Raw genomic sequence first — 21,684 nt, 5'->3', positions numbered from 1 at the left:
GGTTAGGCAGAGCCCAGGGACAGTCAGTTACCACCAGTACCAGTTAGCAAAAAATCTGGGAGTGCCCATGGCACAGGATGACTTTGCAACACCGGCTCTTTGTGGCTGTGTGTGCAGATTTTACATCAACACATTGGCAAATCTCGTTTCTAATCTCTTTCTAGCTTTTCAGTACACATCATCTATTGGTTGCCCCTCATGGTTCAATTTAGGAGTTAATTTTGTAAAAATATGCTGTCCTTCCTTCACAATGGTACCTAGAAGAATAGTTGATTTCCGACTGGGTCTGAATTAATATTTATGAACTGCCTCAAAATAATCCACTCTATAGGCGGAACACCTGATTGGGCCAAGAAGAGTGGTAGGGTTATAATTGTAGTAACTTACATGGTTGTGCAGAAGGGTTCTCTATTCCTTTATATAAAAAAAATATAATTTTTTTAGCACCCAGACGCAGAGTGCAGTTAAAATAGGCCTTTCAAGCATTTACAAGGCTTGAGTTAGAGTGAGGCATGGGTCCTTCATCTAATCACTAGGCTGAGAGTGCCTATGCTTGTATACTTAATATTGCCCTGCAAGGGACTTTCCTCTTACTCTTTATGGTGGGCATGTGCAGATCCATGTTTGTTTAGCGAGCGCTGATTAGAACGGAAGAGTCGGCACACTACAACTGGCAAATTGCAACCAGGGTATACCGCAGAGCACTCCTTGCCTGTGAAGCCAGTGCTGCTTCAACTCTTTGGCTCCCAGATGTTCGACGGGCCATCCTATCATTCTTTGAGGCTGCACGTGGCCTGTGGTCTGCAGCCTGAATGTCGAAGGACCATGCAGCTGGTGAGTCGGGTCTTTACAAAGCGGTCACACAGAGTGTGCATGAGCGGGGCTGACTGTGGGCATAATGTTCAAATCAAGTGTTATATCCTTCTTAAGGTACATTTCAACCCCTCTTATCACTCAACGGCTTATGTGCTCCACTACACCTCACTTAGCTGAATGTGGCTCGCTCTCAGACCCCTTAATATCCACACGCTGGCCAGTTGGCATCCACGCTTTGAGAGTAACTCTGTGAAATATTCTTCCCTGAGCTGGCAACTCATCTCCAAAATATGTTTAAATCAGGTCGCTTCCTAGCTCTCATGTAGAAATGATATGTTTATTTGATGACACAACCCTCAAGCGTGGTGCTACCTCTACCAGACAGCGAGTAACTGCCACTGGATGGAACATCCAAGAACAGCACCCTGACAGAACATTAACACAAACGACATTCTCATCTTAAAGTAGCATTAATTACTAGAAGATCACAACAACAGATAAAAGCGTTGTTTAGAAAGTTTATATAAAGAATTAATAGGCTATTACATGAAATCTGCTACAAGTAAATTTAGAAACTTAGGGGGCCATCCTATCGGATAACGGGACCGCCCGCCATAAGGGCGGGGTCCCGTGGGGGGTATTAGGATGCGCCCATCACAGTGGCGTGCGCATCCTGCATTTTTAACATTGTGGCGGGAGGTGCTATCAGCACCGCCGGCCACAATGCTAAAAATGCAAGTCGTGCATGTGCATGCACAACATGGCAGGCGCAGCGCAGTGCCTGCCATGTTGTGCATGCACATGTAGGGGGGTACCCTAGGTACCCCCCATTTGCCTCCCCCACCCCCCGTCATCCTGGGGGCCCGCAACGGGCCCCCAAACTGAAAGACCGCATGCCTTTGCCGCCACGGAAAGGCACCCTCACCCTGTATCCTAATATGGATGGCGGTGTCTAGCAGACACCGCCAATATATAAACCCTTTTCCGCCCCGGTCGCAAGGCGACTGGGGCAGAAAAGCGACGGACTGTGTTTCCGTCTGGCGCGGTCCCCCCCGCCATAGTAATATGGTGGTGGGGAAATGGATAGCGGGCTGGCAAGGATGTCGGGCAGATCGCCACCGCCCGCATGGCGGTGGCGATCCGCCCGACATCCTAATGGGCCCCTAAGTGTACAAATAATAAGTACAGAGAACTCAGAACAGTTCTGAGTAAAATTCGGCATATATTCACTGGCAATTGGGTCTCCTCAATACAGAAATCTACATCCTTTTATAGAACTTCAGACAAAGACTTTCATATATTCTATACAAGTACAAGGTTCTCAGGATATGCACTACCAGGGGATGAACAAGAAGAAACATTTTGCTTAAAAATACTTTCTAAGATTATCTCATGGTATAGTTTCATGATATAGTATTACATTGGATTTCAGGCATTCTCACAGTTCATTTAAACAACTCACTTGAAACATTGTGTAGCTGCAGCTTGGGACAGTTGAGATGTTCTTGGTTGGGTACTGTGAGAAAAGGTCTATGGTAACACTCTCTGTTTATTAGTACGAGTCTTGTGATTCTTAATTTAGAATAAGAAGAACAGCATCAACAAGTGATATGTTGTGACGTCTGTGCAAGATGGAGGACAGTGTAAACATGATCTAGGTCAGCATAAGCTCGATCTATAATGCATTCAATATGAGAAAAGAAAAAGCAACCCCCACAAAGTCACCTCTGATGATTTCTGAATCATCACTTTATATTTGTATAAGAAAATGTCATTCACTAGCCATGGGTTCTTCTGTTTAGATTCTCCCAAATCCTTGAGAGTGTCATAGAGTTCACTTTGCACTTCTTCAACCTTTACGTCAAGTCTCTTTCTCGTTCTTCCTCTCATTGCTGACAGCTTCTTTCACCCACATTCAACAGCATTTCATGATGAAGGAAGACAAACACACATGCAATATCCAATTAATAAAATCAAGAGAGGAGTTAAAAGCAGTTTCAGAATTCCTCCACCCAATCTACCGAGCCATTCTACTATCTCAGCAATTCCCTTTCCAATGAATCCGAATATAGATTCTAATACTTCCCAAGCACCTGACTATTCCAACTCAGTTAAATCATGCGTTATGTTCGTACTGTTAGTAATATAGCCATCAAGCTGCTCTGGTATGCTCAGTATGCAAGCACAGCATTCCTGAGCGTGAATGACTTTGCAAACGCCGCCTTCCTTCGCGAGGACTAAATCCAACGTAAGGCAAATATGCATAACCATGGCTCTCATTTTTTTTTTATTTAAGTATTTCTAGAGCGCATGGCTGCCCGTGAGCGTCCCAGCGCTAATGATAGAGACAAGCGAAGACAGGTAGGGGAAGTTAAGGGAACAGCCAGGTCTTTAAGGTTTTACGGAATAAAACAATATTGGGTTGTGCCCAACGGTCCAATGGATGATTGATTTAAGGGAATAAAAAGGTTTTAAGCTGTTTCCTGAAGGAGCAGTGACTAGGTTCATTTCGGAGATGGAGAGGCAGAGCGTTCCAAAGTCTGCCTGCGTTCAAGAAAAAAAGTCTTCCGCCACTTCTAGATCGTTTTATTCTGGGGGTTGCCATGAGATGAAGGTCATCCGAGCGAATCTTTCTCCTCGCTTTGTATGGCTGAATTATGGCTGAAATCAGGGGCTGGCCTAACCCCTGAAGGGATTTATGAACAATGCAGAGTGATTTAAAACTGATTTGCTCTTTCACTGGCAGCCAGTGAAGGAGGCGGAGAGAGGGTTTTGCAAAAAGCAAATTGGAAGTTCCAGTCAACAATCTGGCTGCATAGTTCTGGATGACCTGCAGTCTGTTGATTACCGAGGTAGGGGCTCCCAGATAGAGTGCATTGCCATAGTCCAGTCTGGAGAGCAGAATAGACTGGACCATGGTTTTCTTGGCTTGGGGTGGGGGGAGCAGGGGGAGCACTTTCCTTGCCATTCTGATCAGGCCAAAGCAGGTTGCCACTGTCTTACTGGCTTGCAATTGGAAAGTCAGGTTATAGTCTAGCCAGATGTCCAGGCTCTTTATTTCAGGCTTAGGGGTTGGAACTGGGCCCATGCATGCTGGCCGGATGGTTCTGAGTGCCGTGTTGTCAAAGTTGCCCGGGCTCATGACCTCAGTCTTTCCTCCATTTAGTTTCAGGTGGGAGGATCCCATCCAGTTTCCCACTTCCGTGAGACAAGCTTTCAGGGTCGTGGAGTATGGTGTGGACTGGTTTAAGGCTACGACCAGTTGGGTGTCATCAGCATAGGTAACCATATGGATCCCAAAAGGGGCCACAATTGATGCCAAAGGGACTATATACGTGTTGAATAGCGTTGGGCTCAGCGACGAACCCTGTGGTACGCTGCACTGGAGAGGCCGGGGTTTGGAGCTCATGCTATCTTCAAAGACCTGAAATGTACGACCTTCCAGGAAGGAGCGCAGCCAACTCAGGGCGGTACCGGCTACTCCCAGCTTGCCAAGACGGTGAATCAAAACCTGGTGATTCACCATATCGAAGGCTGCACTCAAGTCTAATAGAATGATGGCCACCGCGCCACCTACATCTAAAAGTTTCCTGCTTTCCTCCACAACCGCCAGCAAAACAGTCTCCGTGCTCTGCCTAGGCCGAAATCCTGTTTGGTAAGGGTGTAGCAGGTTGGAAGTTTCCAGGTACTCGGAGAGGGTGTGATTTACATATTTCTCCATGATTTTTGAGATCCCTGGTAGGAGGGAGATAGGGCGATAATTGTCCAAATCTGCGGGATCGAGGTGCGTTTTTTTAATAAGGGTCTTTTTAATAAGGGGCTTCCTTCCAAAGTGGGGGGACTACTCCTGAACAGAGAGAGGCATTGATAGTATGGGTGACTGTAGGGCCGATAATAGAAGCAACTTTGGTTAGGATGCTCATAGGCGGGTCTCTTGGTGAACCACTTTTTACTGTGGGCAGGAGTGTTAGGAGTGTTTACAAGGAGCGAGGGGGAAAGCGTTTCAGGTGGTGTATGGTGGAGGGACGGTCTGCTGTGGGGCACGTTGCTAAAAGGTCGATTAGAGGTAGAGTTTTAAACATTTTCTGGATTTTATTATCAAAGAACACTGCCTGGTTTTTGCAGCGAGTTCGGTGGGGGTCCGCCGGAACGTGGGGGGGACTGGACATTTAAGGAGTCTTTTAATAATGACAAAGGTCTCTCTGGAAGAGTTGGCGGCTTGCAGGATTTTTGCCTCGTAATAGGTTGCGTGGGCCTTCCTCATTTCCTCTCTGTATTTGCGTATAGCAGTGGTTCCCAAACTTTTATAACCCGTGGCTCCCTTGACCTAATTGGCAGTTGGCCGTGGCTCCCCACCATTTTTTTACCAGTGGGCGGGATGTAAGCAAGACCAGCCTCCAATCTTTCTTGCACTTTGTCTGTCGTTTCCCAATCATCTCAAACTCCCCCTTTCACTCTCCTGTGTCCTCTATGTCTTGCCTCCACGCTTTCTTTCACTTTTTCCGTCGTTTCTCCCTCATTTCAAGCTCCCCCTTAACTCTCCTTCTGTGTCGTTCCTCCGTTTTTCACTCGTTTTTTTACCCTCATCTCAATCTCCCCCTTTCACTCTCCTGTGTCCTGTGTCATTCCTCCAATCTTTCCTGCACTTTATTTTGTTGTTTCCCCCTCATTTCAAGCCCCCCCTTCACTCTCCCTTAAATATAAGAGTAAACAAACCAATGAGTACCAAAATTCAAAGTTATGAGGGCTAAAAAGCTAAGATTGACTAAAGGTTCCATATTACATGAGGCGCATGGAGTTGTTACATGGTTACATGCAACAGCTCTATACAAAGTGTCAGTCTCCCGCTCTTAAATGTGATAATTAAAATGCAAATACCGAACATAGAAACTCTCAGGCTGGCTTCATGTGCTGGGCAGTTTGATTTTAATGAAAATTCCTGTTTTTACCTGAACAATATAGTTGTATCAGCTTTGACGTACAGCTATTAGTAATCTGCAGGATTCTATTGGTTCATTAAAAAAAAATTAATTTCTGTGGATCATTTAACTGAAGTAAAAACTAATTATAGTTAGCAGGGGGCACCTTGGGAAAAAGGCCATCGGTGCGCTATAAAAGGAGAAGAAAGACAGGGGTAGAGAAACACGAGGGCAAAGAAAAGTGTATAAAGAGCGAAAGAGAGAACTGAAAGAGAGAAAGAGAAATAAGAGATAAAGTGAGTGAAGGGGCGAGAGTAAAAGACAGCAAGGGGAGAAAAACAGTGGGAGGGGAAGTGAAGCGAGAAGGAAAAGATAAGGGCAGAGAAAAAAAGAGAAAGGTGGAGACCAAAGGCTCAGAGCCCGTCCTCTGTGCTAAGGCCAGGAGGTTGCACTACAGTTACTAGGGCAGATGAATACTCTTCATGCAGAAGAAACTAATCATCTTTCTCTTGCACGTGGCCCGCACCTCAGCCTCCTCTTTTGTCCTTTTAATCCTCTCAGAAAAGGAAGGAGAAGACTGCGCCCCTGCAAATGGTCTGACACATGACAGATTTATTCCCAAAGGAGCGGCGCGGCGCCACTGGCTACTGATAACGGCGCACCAGGGCGCCGCGGCGCACAGTTTGGGAACCACTGGCGTATAGCATCCCTTTAAATGAGCTTGCTTTCAGCTGCAAAGTTTTTCCTCCATCTTCTTTCTAAGACCTTACAACTCTGTTTTCAAAATGCGTAGTTCAGCTGAGTACCAAGGCGACCTGGTGGAGCCGTGCTTTTTGGTGATTCGGACCTTAGGGAAGACGATGTTCAGTGAGTCATCTATCCAACTGCAGAGATTATTGTACATTGTAACCGGGCAGGGAGTAGACTGGGGTATATTCTTTCCCAGTTCATGGATCCAATTCTCCTGAGGGAGCTTGGACCAGGGACGGAGGAGGGTCCAAGGAGGAGGGGCTGGGGGGGGTAAAAGTTTGAGGGTGCCAGGAAAGGGGCACCAAATGGTGGTCGGACCAGGGGATAGGGATAGGATCACTTCCATGGAGAGTCTCCAAATTAGAGAACACTGGGTCAAGGCAGTGTCCCTGCGAGTGTGTGGGAAGGAGAACTTTTTGCACCAACTGGATGGACGCAAGGTCCTTTGCTAGTTCAACTGATACTGTGGACCTAGAGTCGTCAAAATGAAGATTAAGATCACCGAGAAGCATAAAATTGGCAGTTTCTATCAGTGAGTTACAAAAAGCACCTACTGTCCCTGGGAGGCGGTATATCAAAATGCCTGAGAGTGAGAGAAGAGGGGAGAATTGTACGGAGAAGTGAACATTCTCGCAGCTCAGGAGAGGGCTGCCGAGTAAGTGACAGGTGAGGTGGTCCTCATAAACAATCGCAATTCCCCCGCCTTTGCCTAGGGTTCTATCTACTCTCTGTATCACATACCCCTGGGGCAGTGCTTGTACTATATTTGGATCAGAGCTGGCGCTGAGCCAGGTTTCAGTGAAAAAAAGCACTTCGGGAGAGAAGTCTTGTAGAAAGAGCGAGATTTCCGTCGAATGCTTGGGAAGGGATGTGCAGTTTAACAAAAAAAATTAAAAACCAGTCTTGAGGAGGGGGGTGGATGGATGCGGGGTAGAAATGTGGAGGGGCAGGGAGGGCTGTTTAGATTGGGGCTATCTACTCGGAAGGAATGGAGGCAGTTGGCCTTAGGGTGTTTATTGAGCTGCAGCAGTAGCGCACTAGAATATCTAAGGTGTCCTGGAGGAAATGGAGCAGGGATTCTGGCCCCAGGCCCCAGTCGGGCACCAATGGGCTTGATTTATGCACCTCTTCCGACGCCGGGTGCAGCAACTAGACGGCTGCCCCGAGCGTCTGAAGCGCTACAGCCGGTAGTGGTGCACAAAACCTTCCTGCCCGCCGAGCATTGAACACAGCTCGTACCGGGGGTTGGTTCCTATCACCACCAGCAGTGAGTGCAAATCAGCAATAATATTTTAAATGTGCAAATCAACAAAATGTTTTAAAAGTGCAGAAGTCAGCAATAAGTTTAAAAACTGCAGATTAACCACATAAAACCATTGATTCTCTGCACATTCTCAACTCTAACTCTAAATATTGCTAAGAATCTACGTATACACTGGGGGGCATGGCTTGGCAAGCCAGCATGGCGGACATGGATTGAGTGTGCTCCGTCCAGCCCAGCTCAATATCCTACATTATCCTGTCTCTCCGACAGCATCCTGAGCCCCAGTGCCACCCTATAGCGGACGGACATCGGCGGCCCTTCACTGGACAATTCGGGCTTTGTGGGAGCCATGGGAGGCAAGTGTGCACAGGTGCGACCTTGGGGCCTGCAGACAAATTTCTTCAAGTTTTCATGAACACAATATTTTTTTTAACACATCCTTAAACATACAGAAAAAATCAATATATAAATCTTAATTAGGTTGTCATTCGCCCTAAAATTGTGTTCATGAAAACTTGAAGAAATTTGTTTTGTGCAAGAAAGTGCATATTTAACTGTGAACCAACAGGAATAAAATTGTCACAGAGTTTAAAAAACTGGTTAGATCATATTATATTTATTTAAGTAGTGCGCAACTAAGTCTGAGTCATTGTCCAGTTGACTAGCCTCATTTCCATTGTTAATTGTTAGAGTATTAGGGTATACTCTATTAGTTGCTGCACACAGATCGTGAGAAAAAGTTAAAATTGGCTAAACAGAAAAAACACGGAGTGCCCAGAACACACTTATTCAGCGGGCGACTAGGCACAACATTAGGCGGTCTAATGTTGCTAATGTTGCAGTGGCGGCCGGTCAACGACTGGGCACTCCGGAGACATTGCTGCTAGCAGACATGGATAGGGCGTTCAACTCCCTAAGTTGGGTATACTTCTTTGCACTGTTATGTCAGTTGAATTTCGGACCGCGTTTCCTATCTTACTTGACCCTGCTATATATCGACCTCACGGCCTCTGTGCGGATAGCGGGTGCAACCTCCTCCATGTTTGCTATAGGGCGGGGAACGAGACAGGGTTGCCTCTTGTCTCCGTATCTATTCGCACTCGTGATGGAGCCGCTGGCTGTGTGGGTGCGTATGGACGCACAGGTCCACGGCTTTGAATGGGCTCAGGGGTTGTCGGATAGAATCGCCCTGTACGTGGACGACATCCTCTTCTTCCTCACAGAGGTGGATAGAACGGGGCCTCGACTCCTGCGTATTATGCAGATATTTGGGGAAACCTCTGGATTATATATGAATCCCGGCAAATCTATTCTGTGGTTGCTTGGAGGTCGGTGTGATTTGGGTGGCTGGGCATCGTCGAACTAGTTGGCGATGGGAGGACTGAAGTACTTGGGTGTTTTTATATCGCATATGCCTGCAGTCGTCTGGGAGCGTAATCTAGTCCCGGTTTAGGAGCGAGTACGCGATGATATTAAGACCTGGTCCCGTATGCCATTGACCATCTATGGCAGATCAGCCATATTCAAGATGGTGGCCCTCCGTCGTCTCCTCTATCAGTTGCAGAACCACCCATATCCGATCCCCTCCTTTGGTTCCGACAAGTTAACGCGGCCCTTGGGCAGTCGTCCGATATCCTGTCCTATTATCAAGCTTCCCACCTACTCATATTGAACGAATGGTGGTATGGCAGTCGAGAGGACCCGGCATACATGGTGGAAAGGCAGCTCATGGGGCATCACTCGCTGCACGCGTATTGTACTCGGCACCATTGCAGGGGGCCATTGCCCCCGGCAACAAAGGTTGTGTTCCAGGTTTGGAGGCAGGCACTGCGTAGAATGGGGTGGTGAAACAAGCTGATGCAGGAGACCCCCCTTTGGGATAATGGGTGCTTGCCGCAATTAGCTGCCTTGCAAGGTTTTAGAGGGTGGGATCTCATAGGGATCTCGGTCTTGGGGGATGTTATGAAGGGTCTGACACTGAAATCGTTTCAGGACCTTCAGACGGAGTTTCACATGGCACGGTCCCAATTTTTGAAATACCTTCAGTTTCGGCACACCTCATCACCCAGTCTAGTGGGGTTGGAGTCAGTGCCTGAGTTCAGCCCCCTGGAGGCAAAAGTCTTTATGGGAGAACTTCAAGACTGCAAGATATCCAAGATATATCAAACTCTGGTTATTCACTGCTCCTCCACACTGCAGAAACTCTGGGAGGATTGTCAGGGGGGTTTAGGACCCTTGGAGGAGGAGGACTGGGTGGAGGCCCTAGCGGCCCCTCGCTGGGTGGCCCTAGCAGTGTGTCTACGCCTGGTCCAGTTTAAATATTTGCATATGGTCTACTACATGCAAATGTGGTTGTGGAGGGCGTGTTTGGTTGCTTCCCTGAGGTGTCTCAGATGTCACAGGGAGGAGGGTAGGCTGATGCATACAGTCTGGCAGTGTCTCTCTCTGGATCGGTTTTGGAGGGGGTCATCACTTGCTTATCGGAGGTTTTAGGCTGGGATCTTCCCCGCTCGCCGAAAGCAGCACTATTACACGTCCTAGAGGGGATAGGCGGCAACGTCTATAAACGTCATCTATTACTGTTAGGTCTCACATTGGCAAAGAGGGACATAGCGAGAGCGTGGAAGGCTCCGAGGCCCCCGCAGTAGCCGCATGGAAGAATGGTCTAGATTTGTGTATGGGCCTTGAGAAACCTATCTTCATTGCTAGGGGATGCCCCCTAAAACATTTCAAAATATGGAAATGGTGGGCAGACTATCGGGGATTGCTCCTAGACCCGGTTTCTGTAGAATGAGATGAGCGAATATAAAATTTGGGCTGCCTAGCGGGGACTCTGGGAGTGGGGTGGGGGGTGGGACCTTGGTGGGAAATTTGACAATCAATGTCTATGCAGATCTGGTTGGGGTGGACGTGTAGCGCAATCGGGGAGAGGGGGGGAGGACGTTGGATTTATGTTGTATTTCCTTTAAGGTTTATTGGATACAGTAGCCAGAAATGTCAAAGTCAATTCTATATGTTATAATTGTGCAGATGCTGCTGGGTTACAGGTCACTGTTGTACATGTGCCACTTTTTTTTTTTTTTTTTTTAAAAGATCTTTATTGTCCAACATACAGTGTACACAGCATCATAGCTTACAACCCAGCCGGGCCAGCTGCAGATAATGAACATTGTGGTAGGTAGGGTAAGCGGACACAGCTTCAAGGCCGACAACCCTGGGGTCCGGCAGCGTATATCAGTGCTTCACGAATCATCATAGTCATGTATACATTTATTGCCTAGTAAGTGTGTGGTCAATGGGTTTTCCTGTATAAAGTCAGTGGATCAAAGTGGCTGTGCCGAACCCACCCACATCAGCAGCAGCGGTGGCAGTCGTGCCCGCCATGTCTAACTCGCATCATTGGTGAGCGTTTCAGTTTGTGGCAACATTCAGACGGGCCTGATGTTATATGGATGGATGATGAGGGAGATCAGCAACTAAGCACGTTTGGGGCGCATGACCGCCTTGTGCGTCCATTACATTGGGGAGAGCTGTTCTGCATCTGAGCGCCCAGGCGAGATGCCCAGGCTTCAGCTGTCACACCCGAGGGCGCCTTGTGGCGCAAAATGGTTTGAAGCATAGAGTTGTATGTGTACGGACATGGTCTAAGGGGAGATGAAACCAAATCAACAACTAACGACAAAACAGGGACTTGGGTTATACAGGAAGTAGGTGGGGGCAGGTGTGTACAGAGTTTGCCATATCATGTTGTACATGTGCCACTTGATCAATAAAATTTGTTAAAAAAAACAAAGAAACCACGTATATTCCACCTTATATATTGCTCAAGTGGAACATCTAGCATGTGATTGTGATAAACTATAGGAAAAACTAAGGCTGCATAATAACTACCAGTCCAGTTGTGTGGGAGAAGGAAATAACCTGACTTACCACACAAATAATAGATACCCTTTGTACTTACCTCTAAATTTAGAACGTTTTTTTCCCTTAACTACATAATTGTGCTCACACTCGCTCCATTCCAGTTTCTCGTCTGTCTCATTTACCTCTGGTTGCCATATTATATGTAAAGATCCCTTCTTGGTTAGGTCAATACCTACATTTGGGGGTGGTTCCTTTAAAGTCTCTTTGCCTTCTTCCTTTCTCCTCTTTCTACACCTATTCTTCTCCTTTCTTTTAGTTCATCTATAAATACCCTCCCATGTTTGTAACTTTTGAAGGTTACATCATAATAATAATAATCCACATTTGTAAAGCGCACAATCACCCGTAGGGGTCTCTAGGCGCTGCATGCATGCTCTGAATAGAAATTCTCATGTTAGCCACTGAGGTAAAGAATTTCATCATATAGTTAAGCTGATCCCTTTATTCAAACCCTTTGTAACATGTTTAGTAGCCCGAAATACAGATTCTCACCACTGACAACTGGCACATTTTCTGAGTCATCAATGTTAGAATAAAATAATTTTATTGAATCTTCCTGATAGAAACGATTTAAGAAGACAGCAGAGAAAGAAGAATAGGACAGGGGTAGGTGAAAATATGATGCTCCCTCGGCTGCAGAGGCTGGAAGGTAAGAACAGATGAAGCAATTCTGTACATCCATAACTTTTACATATTCTGCTAACGTTTGATAATACACATTATAGCTATACAAACGCTCATGCTGTGGAATATGCGAGACCTTACTCTTGTGTATGGGAGATCTGTCTACAGGTCCATGGGTGAAGTTGGATGAGACCTGGGGGAGATCCCTTACCAACAAATAAACATTCAACAGCCATCCAGATATGGAGACAAAAATGGCAACTGTCAAACTCACGAGCAAAAGTGTGTAGCGTTGAAGCATTCTCAAACTTTCCTTTTATCTCTACCATATCTTAAAAAATTCTGGGATTTCTTCTGCATCAACTGGAGGCCTAATTGAACTTTTGTCCTCTGATTGTTACCCTAACTCCCTGACTGTTCCTTCAATGTTTGTTAGTGGTCAATGTGAATAGGCTCTTCTTATGGTTTTTCGCAGTCATCAGATTCAAACGCGATCTTTGCGAGATATATCCAGCCTGGGCCTTAATACTTCCATTTGATATTTCTCTCCCTTTTGGGTCATTTGGAACAGGCTTTTATCCACAATGCCAGTCAGATCAACCTGTTCTTGTTCTTCTAACTCACTGTCTTCTATAATTGTCAATTGTCTCTTCTTAGGCATCAAGAGTCTTTTTCGAGTAGTTGTAGTTTTTGGCCAGCTTTCCTCAGCTGGACCTTGGTCCTTGGAGGTGCTTGAGATCTCGGATTGTGATTCACTCTCTGAAGTACAGTTTCCTTGTCAGGCACTGTCCTCTGTCTCCTGCTACCTTTGACGCAGCAGGTTGGTTTCAGCTCTTCATCATTTTTCCCTATCCCAGTTGATTTGTATTCTCAATCCAGTGGTAGGTATCGCAGTGGTCAAGGGAATAACAGCAGTCTCTCGCTCTGGATTATGCACGTCTGATGGGAGCTGTGGACCCTCAACCTGGTCTTCCTCTTCTTCTGAAGCCTCTGACACCTCAAACTTGGGTGACTTGAGGAATTGGTTGCCTCCGCTTCTTCTTTTTTGTACCTTGCCCTCTTGCTATGTGAGGTGTGTATCCAATTCGGCAGATCAGCAGTGTTGGTGACAAGATAGGGTCCTTTCCAGCGCTCTTCTAAGCAAGACTTGCAGATGTGTTTCTTGATGTGAAGCCAGTCACCAGGGTTCAGGTCATGTCCCGGGGTCGCTTGGACTGCAGGAGTAGCAGCATCAATCTGATGAGTGGTAGAACGCTATGAACAAAAAGAGGGACTATTAGGGCAGATATTTAAACGGGGTCCAGTGCATGTGCCCTGATAACGCAGTATCAAACAAAAAGGAAGTGCACAGTTCCTCAGAGACAAAAATGATTTAACGTTAAAACAGTTGACAATGGAAAAGTGAGTGGAGGCACACCGGAGGGGAATACTCCTTTCGGAGTGTAAAGGCCTCACACAGCCAGCAAGCTAGGTTTCATGCTTCATCATATGGCCTTTGCCCCTCGTTGGGTCGGTGGTGCAACACACAACGGGCACCCTTAAAGGGGCTCTTTGCCGGGGATCTTTTATTCCTGCCGTATGGTGTAGTGGGGGTGAGGGCCCTAGGGAGTAGGGGTGTGTAGATGTGCTCAAGTGATGTTAAAAACAGGTTAAGTAGATCACAAAAATATTTTAATGAAGTGGTAACCCACCTGGGTTAAAAACAAACAAATAGAGTGGTTTGCTCGGTGCGGCTCAAGGGTCCGCTGAAGCAGTCACCTACTCTATTAACTGGTCGACATGTTTCATGCTTGGGTGCTCAAACTGATACTCTGCAATTCTTCAGGACCAAAAATCGGGGAAACTATCTACACTACTAGAAATCCAAAAGTTCATCTAGTTCAGAATGTGCCTAGTTCTGTCATGTGGAAACCTGTAGAGGACGACATGAAGAAGAAATTAGCACACTGTCATCCACCAGGTACTCACTCGTAAGTGTCAACTGTCTAGGGGTTAAACGTAAGCGGGATGTGAGTACTATCCCTGTAGCATGGTAATACTAGAGAAAGTTAAAATTAAGGTTTTAAAATCATTGTGATTTATGAATTTTAATAGACTGTCATCACAATCAAAACACCGACCACTGTGGTTCAGCCGGTGTTAAATCACTTACCCGCCTAGTATTGGAGCAAGTTCATTCACCATTGCCTGCGGCGAAGAGACATCATGTTGTTGATGTCCTGTATAGGGGTAAAAGATATGGTACATCCACTCCGGGTGGTGAGTACACAAGGTGGCACGGGGGCCTTGTGTCAAAGTTAGTAGCAGTTTACTGGGTAGCAAAAAGTGGCAGCTCATGCCCGCAGGCCAGTATAGTGTCACAACAACCCCCGGCATAGAAATTACCACATCAGACAATCCCTTGCATTTGCAGTACTAGAGGACTGGATCATCTATGATATTCACCAGAGCAGCTGCTCCAAAGGAAGGAATTTGCATAGCTCTCCCCATCAGCACCCCATGAGAACATAATCGATTTCTTTTACAGGGGGTACTTCAGAGGCTCATTAACAACCAGGGGAGAGAGTCAGCCCATTTGAGCGACGTACAGGCAAGGCTTTAGCCGGATTAGCTTTGATTGTTCTGTTCAGTCTCTTCATATCTGATGCCTCAGGCCTGTTGCTACAGTTGAATCTCAGGTCAGTCCCAAAAGCAGTACACAGTAACTGCATTACTTCACTATTGAAGTGAGTTCCTTGATCTGGTTCAGGATGAACTGGCATCCCGAACAGCGGTATCAACTCCCTCAACGATAGTTTGGCGACTGTTGGACTGTCACATCTCTGGGTGAGATATGCCTCGACCCATCATGAGAACAGACATAATATGATGAGAATATACCTTAGTTGATTACACCAGGGCATCTCCACAAAGTCAATCTAGAAATGACTGAAGGGACCATCAGACTTTCCTATGTGGCTCATGGTCACCGCAACTCTTTTACCCACGTTTTATTTTTAGCAGGTAACACAGTGCCGGCATACATTTACTGCCATTGAGTTGAAATGAGGATTAAACCAATATAATCGGAAGGTGGACACCATTCTGCCTCTGCCTGCATGGGTTGGACCATGCTGCATGTGCCCCACCTTCGCTGGTAGGAGGGAATCATTAAGAACTGGCTTTACCTTGCTAAAGACCCAAATGTCATTGGCATTCCGCACATATCCTACCCTTTCCCATTTGGCTTTCTCTAGCTCTGGGGTAATAATTTGCAATTCCTTCAACTCACTGAAGGGGTGTACAGATTTGAGCAGCATGTTGGCTAAAGTTTCTCCTTCCGCATTCCATGGTTCATCCAAATGGAAGGTGCTAGACTCAAGAGCGCATTATCGGGCAATTTCATCTCCATAATGGTTGCCTCTGGTGACAAAATCACTAACACTCTTATGTGCAGCACACTTCACTACAGCAATTTCTTAGGCTTCCAATTTGAAGCGTACAGACCATTTCTGATGGGGACTACTAGCTGAGGCCAGAAATCTTCGCTAATGACCATAAATGGCTAAAGTTGTGCCCAACTTTGAACCCATATGTTTTTCAGTTTAAAAAGTTACTCGTGAGCCTTCTTAAATGCAGCAGGCTCCGGTAAGGGCAATCAGCTCAGCTACTTGCGCAGGCAGTACATGGCACAAGTAAGATGCTTCTACAACTCCATTTACTACATACAGCGTAGCGGCTCTTAAAATGCTGCGTCGGTCTCTCAAGCAAAACACATCAACAAAAAGCATATGGCCAGATTCAGGTAGGACTAAATCCAGCATGTCAGGTCTCGGTTTTGTGCACAACTCAGTAATGCTAACACAATCATTGTCAAATTCACCCTCATCATCTCCCTCGGGAGTTGGCAGCAGGGAAGCAGGGTTTAGAGTGTTACATCTGCCAATGGAAACATTTTCCACTATCAAAAAGAGTCTCTACTAATGGGTTAAGCTGCTATTTGTCAGGTGCAGAGTTCTGGTATGGGTCATGAGAATCTCAAAATAGTGGGTTACAATTACAATTATTGGGTACCCCATCACTATCCCTTCAGTTTGCTCAATGCTAAGGCTCACCGCTGCAACCGATGGAAACAAACAGCCAACACTGCTGCCACCGGATCAAGAGAAGCTGAGAAGTATCCCATTGGGCGCATAGTCTCTCCATGGGCTTTTGTTAGTGCGGATAGAGCACACCCATCTCTTTTGTGTCAAATGACTTCCATTCTTTTGTCATCCTTGGGTACCAGATTATCGACATCAGTGTGCACCAATCTCAATAAAGGGTTCGCCACAAAGGAAAAGTACTGGATCCAATGTCGGCAGTAGCCAACCAAGTCCCAAAATATTTGCACTTATCTCTAAGTAGTTGGGAACTTCAGCTTAAGGACTGTCTCTATGCGTTCACGGGACACTTGCCTGACTCCCTTGTCTACCTGATTCTTAGGTACATGACCTTATGCCTGTTCTCAGCCAAATGGCTGAGCAGAGCGATTGTGTCTTGTTTGCAATCCTCCTTGGTTATTGAGGTGATCAAAAGATCGTCGCTGTTTTGTATTAATGTCAAACTAATGGCAACTTCAGTGACTCTAGGTTCTTTTTAAGTATCTTATTGGAATAAGATGTGTTTTCAGTGCATTCTTGTGGAGCACAACACCACACAAGGGTCTTCTCTTGGACCCGGAATGTGTAGAGAAACTGAATCTCTTCATCTAACAGAATCAAGAAGAAGGCTTGACGAAGGTCAATGACCATAAACCACTCAGCCTCTGGGGAAATTTGGAACAGAATCAAGGCAGGGTTTGGAACTACGGGATAGCATGGAACGAAAACTTGGTTAACCTTAGGGAGGTCTTGAACAATCCTCCACTTTTTGTTTTTAATTCTTTTTTATTTAAAACAACAAAAAGACGAAATTTCCAATCACAATTCGAAGGGGCAAATCACATTGCACAGTTATATTCATACATATCAACGTTATACAATATAATTAGGCTTTCCTGTTTTCAGTTTTTATTTTTGGTAAATTCTGGAGTTTTTTTTAAAGTGTTTTCAAGTGATTTCAATCGTGTGTCAATACAATAATTAGGAACAGGATAAAAGGGCGGATAATTACTGACAAAAGAAAAGGAACACTAAATCAACAAAAACGTGTACGGTGCAGTTAGATTTCATAACTTTTTTATTTTTTATTGTTAAACAATCATATATCAAAAAGGGGGAGGAAAGGGAGGGACCAATATATTTTATACATTCATTCAGCCCCTTCCTTTTTCACACCGGGACAGAGACCCCTGCAGAAACCCACGATCGGAAGGCCCGCTCAGCATTTCTACCAGCAGCTGACTCGCTAAACAATGTACACCGTCCAGCGGGACACGCACCGGCCCGCCTAAACAGTGCCACCACAGGAGAATTTTTGCTCCACAAGCCAACGTTTACGAACGGAATAGACTGGCTGACAGCACATATACGAGTGATCCACTCCAGCCCCACCAGCCAACCTTGCAAGCAGAAAAGACCGACCATTATCTCACATACCAGTGATCCACACCAGGCACGATCTATTAGTGCCATCACTGCCACTAAATACCAAGTGACTGCTCTGAACGAAGGACCCACCATACCAATATAGAGGTATCTTGAAGTGCCACCAAACAATTTCGCGCACGACTAAAGACTGTCGCCAAGCCCGTTATCATATAGAATCTTATCTTCCTCTACTGGCAACTGACCAATACCTACATCACCCATCTGTGCTAAAACTGCAGGACGTCATAACCATAAGTTCCGGGTACTCCAGAAACACCCATCATGGCTCCCTGATGAAGGCTAAATAGCCGAAACGCGCGTAGTAACACCCTAACCTCTAGCCATGTATTTTAATGTAATATGCTACACAGCACCACGAATGTAAACCGTAAATAAGTTATCCATTGCGTTATCCATTGCGACAAATATGTATAACTATATGCTGTTATAGAATAGGATGGAGACCATACAACAATGAATGTATAAAATATATTGGTCCCTCCCTTTCCTCCCCCTTTTTGATATATGATTGTTTAACAATAAAAAATAAAAAAGTTATGAAATCTAACTGCACCGTACACGTTTTTGTTGATTTAGTGTTCCTTTTCTTTTGTCAGTAATTATCCGCCCTTTTATCCTGTTCCTAATTATTGTATTGACACACAGTCACATATCCCGAAATTAGGAACTCTAGTCGGGGATACCCCTTTCCTTTTTTGCACATATTTCAAGTGATTTCAATACCTTAAAAAAACAATGGTTATCAGTGGTTACACATTTTTGTGCCATTAAAAAAACAGAAACAGTGTTTTTCCTGTGTTTATGGAATGTTTTGCTTTTACTATTGCTTGCTTTCTGCACTGATAGTCAATGGTATATAGACAGTGTACGTACAGTGTATATGGGATCCAAATACATGTTTGCAAATCCAAATTATTGTAGTACTCCATACAATACTTCTACAGTGACTCTTTGGTCATGTGCGCTCACTGTTTCCTTCCCATGTCAACTTTTTTCTGTGAAAATACCCTCTCAACATTGGCACTTGAGATGAGCAACGCCAAAACAGCCAGCCTACAATTTGCTAACCCTGGCCACTGACATAGATTTCCATGCCAATAGTGCTGCACTTAATTATTGTGATTATCTTGGCAGGTTCGGGAACATTTGTGTTGAACTGGGCACATATGTCCTCAGAGTTATTGAAGCAGTAAAAAATGTAGCAACACTTTTGAAACTACGGAGAAAATTCCTCTTTACTGAAAGGATCTAGAACTTGTACAGAGTACCACAGTGAGGTATCATTGACTTCAAATGCCATGGTTGGTGAAGGGACACTTCTATGCATCTTTGCAAGCCATTTCTCATACATTGTAAAATGAAAGTTCCTGAATTGCTTGTCAACTTTGCTTTGCTTACAAAGTGGCAAGCACTCTAACATGGAACATGTTGCAGTGCCAAAGTCACTAATGGTGTCACCCAGCTTGCTCTCAAGGAGATGTTTCACATCTACACCAATTATGCGGAACACTTGGCAGACAGGGGTATTCTCAGACTCTAGTTGTTTTATTATGCCCACTAAAAGTAGTTATGTTTTCCAGTAAAAATCTAAGAATGCATTAGAGTGTACTTCTTTTCACATCACTATCACAATGCGACCATTAATCCTCACATTTCTTACCTTTGGTATCAGCAATGCTGTAAACGGTTGCTACATGGATAATATAGCATTCACAGCCCCTTGGACTGAGAACCATCAGCTAAGTGACACAGTTGGGATGACTCTTACTTTGATGCCTCACAAAGCACAAAATGAGAAATATTTGTATTTCAGTTCCTGCGCATAACAAAACAGTGCACTAGAATGGACAAAAAAGTCAATAGTATTCTTCATTAACTCTGAAGATTGTAAAGATTCTTTCAGCATATCATCCAACAAGTGGCAAGGATCTCTTACAGGAAAGCACTTCAGCTCAGGTATCGATTTTGACAGGTCATCACACAACTTTTTCATATAAGTAGCTGAATCACTGCAAATACAAACAATATCACTCCAATCTTTTTTGAACTTGGGAATAACCTTTTTGCAGCAGCAATCCAAGTGACAATGCGTTTCATGTTTTTGAAAAGTTGGCGCCATATTTTCACCACTATCACAGATGCTTGGTGATAGCATTCTTTTCACATATACTTTTCACTATACCTTGCATTGAAGATTTAAAGCCTGAGGTGTTGGCCATTCACCTACTCTCAATACTGATCCACTAGAAACTGGAGGCTGATGTATCAAGGTTTTTACCCATTCTCTGTAGGTAAATGTGATGACACATATTGGGAAAGATTCTTATGTAACCAGCCATTTTACCTATCAGTAAAAGAATCAAACACAGCCAAAATGTCAACTATGATTGTGATATTTCCTGATTCTCTACGGTTTATAAAATCATTAAATAAGACCTAAAACATGCTTATAAACCCTGCATTTTTAGACCAAAGACCACAAAACTGAAAAAAGCAAAAGGAAGAAGAAATATTATTTTAGGGACATCCCTAAACAACAAAACTCAAGCAGAATAATGTTAGCCCAGGCTTTCTGCTGCTAGCTTGCATAACAAAGTTACATTGTATAAGCCCCTTCAGGAAGAAAAACAAATTACTTTTTCACTCTCCTTTTCCTTCTTTTCAATTGCATTTAGTTTGTGGTTCAGCAGATATTTTTTCAGTGTTTCTATGTTTACACTGGTGAGGGCTATTTCCATTTTGGTGGAGTTTTATCAGTTATTATAGGTTTAAACCTAAAACCGGACAGCCTAAATATAATACATGGTATAATAGTGTGACAATCGTTATGGCGTAACAGGATCTTCTAAAGAGGGGACTATTGGAGGGACATATATATTACCACAGTAGTTATTCCACTTGCTCCATATGTCAGTCAATTTTTCTAGCAACATATACAGTTTTTTCCCTTAGCATACACCAGTTCATATCAGCTTTCCACACCTCCACTTTGGGTGTCGCCCCCCCCCCCCCCCACAGTCTAGCCAGGTTCCTTTTGGGTACCATCAACCCCAGTGTAACCTATATTTGGTCTTTTATACTTAAATCAGTAGGTTCCCAGGCATCTTTTAGCCCCAATTCCTATCACTAGTCTAAGGACCTCGCTGAAACAGTCATGTACCCTCTTCCAAAATTTCTGGATGCACACGCATTCCCACAAGATATGCATAAATGTACCAGCCTGACCACATTGCCTTCTGCACATGCCCTCATCTGCTCTGGCCATGCTGACAAGCTGAGACCCCATGATGTAAATTCTAAGGAGGAACTTCAATTGTACAAGTCGCAGCCTGGAGGAGATTGCTACTTCTGATGGGGAGGCCATTTGCTCCTGCCAATCCTCATCCCCAAGCTCCAACCCATCCCTCCCCCAGTGCTCCCGGATCAGTATGAGAGGATCTGGTGAGTTAGTAACCAACTTCTTATATGTCAAGGACACCGCTTTCGGTTGTAGGTACCCATCAAGCAACCAATCTTCCAACGTTGAGGACTCTGGTGGGGGACACTCCTTTCTGCAACTGCGATGTTAGTGCGTTTCTCACCTGCAAATATCTAGATTACTCTGTGTTTGCCAGATCGTATTTTTGTTGCAGGGTGGCGAATTAGTTCATTTCTCCCTTCTGCCATAGGTCTCCTATTTTTGTGATCCCAATCAGATCCCACTTATCAAACCCCTTTGATCTTTTCAGGGTGCCCAAATGCGTTGAGTCCCACAGAGGAGTAGCCATCGTGAGATTCTGTTCCCACCACAGGCTTCTGTTAACTGTGTGCCACACGT

At 45.0% G+C, this 21,684-nt stretch overlaps 1 long non-coding RNA gene across 2 annotated transcripts in view; it reads left to right on the top strand.

Moving 5' to 3' along the window:
• LOC144826607 (uncharacterized) overlaps nt 1-21,684 on the top strand; it is a 174,139-nt gene that overhangs the window by 33,003 nt on the left and 119,452 nt on the right. For both annotated transcript variants that reach the window (XR_013609864.1, XR_013609865.1), the window contains exon 2: nt 12,237-12,322. This is a non-coding gene — a long non-coding RNA (uncharacterized LOC144826607). The remainder of the gene's footprint in view (nt 1-12,236; nt 12,323-21,684) is intronic.

This window comes from Lissotriton helveticus, chromosome 3_2 (genome assembly GCF_964261635.1).
Source record: "Lissotriton helveticus chromosome 3_2, aLisHel1.1, whole genome shotgun sequence".
Lineage (NCBI taxonomy): Eukaryota > Metazoa > Chordata > Amphibia > Caudata > Salamandridae > Lissotriton > Lissotriton helveticus.
The sequence above is the reverse complement of the archived record's forward strand: the minus strand, read 5'-3'. Positions and strand labels throughout refer to the sequence as shown.